Below are 374 nucleotides of genomic sequence, written 5' to 3'. Positions count from 1 at the left end.
GAGGAGGGGACGAAAGTCTTTGACTTTTTTTTCCCGCTCAGCTGGAGTGGAGTGGCGACTGGTGAACAGGACTGTCAGAATCTCAGTGGGACATGTTCTCTGTGACCACCAATCACAGATTTCAAAGGGAAATTTCAGTGAATAATCAGTACTGCAAAGTGTGTCCCAAGATCCAGACGGGTCTCCCAGGCAAAGTCACAGGGAGATTTTTAATTCCATCCTATCAAGGCTGTGATGGCTCAGACTTAAGGTTTAAAAAAAAAAAAAAAGATTTTGATGAAATAAATTTAGTTTACAATTTATCAAGGGAGTAAAAATACAGATGAGTGTGTTTTTATGATGTGCACAGTTGGATACTGAAAACAAAATAATAT

Source organism: Chanos chanos, chromosome 4 (genome assembly GCF_902362185.1).
Source record: "Chanos chanos chromosome 4, fChaCha1.1, whole genome shotgun sequence".
NCBI classification, from domain to species: Eukaryota; Metazoa; Chordata; class Actinopteri; order Gonorynchiformes; family Chanidae; genus Chanos; species Chanos chanos.
The sequence above is the reverse complement of the archived record's forward strand: the minus strand, read 5'-3'. Positions refer to the sequence as shown.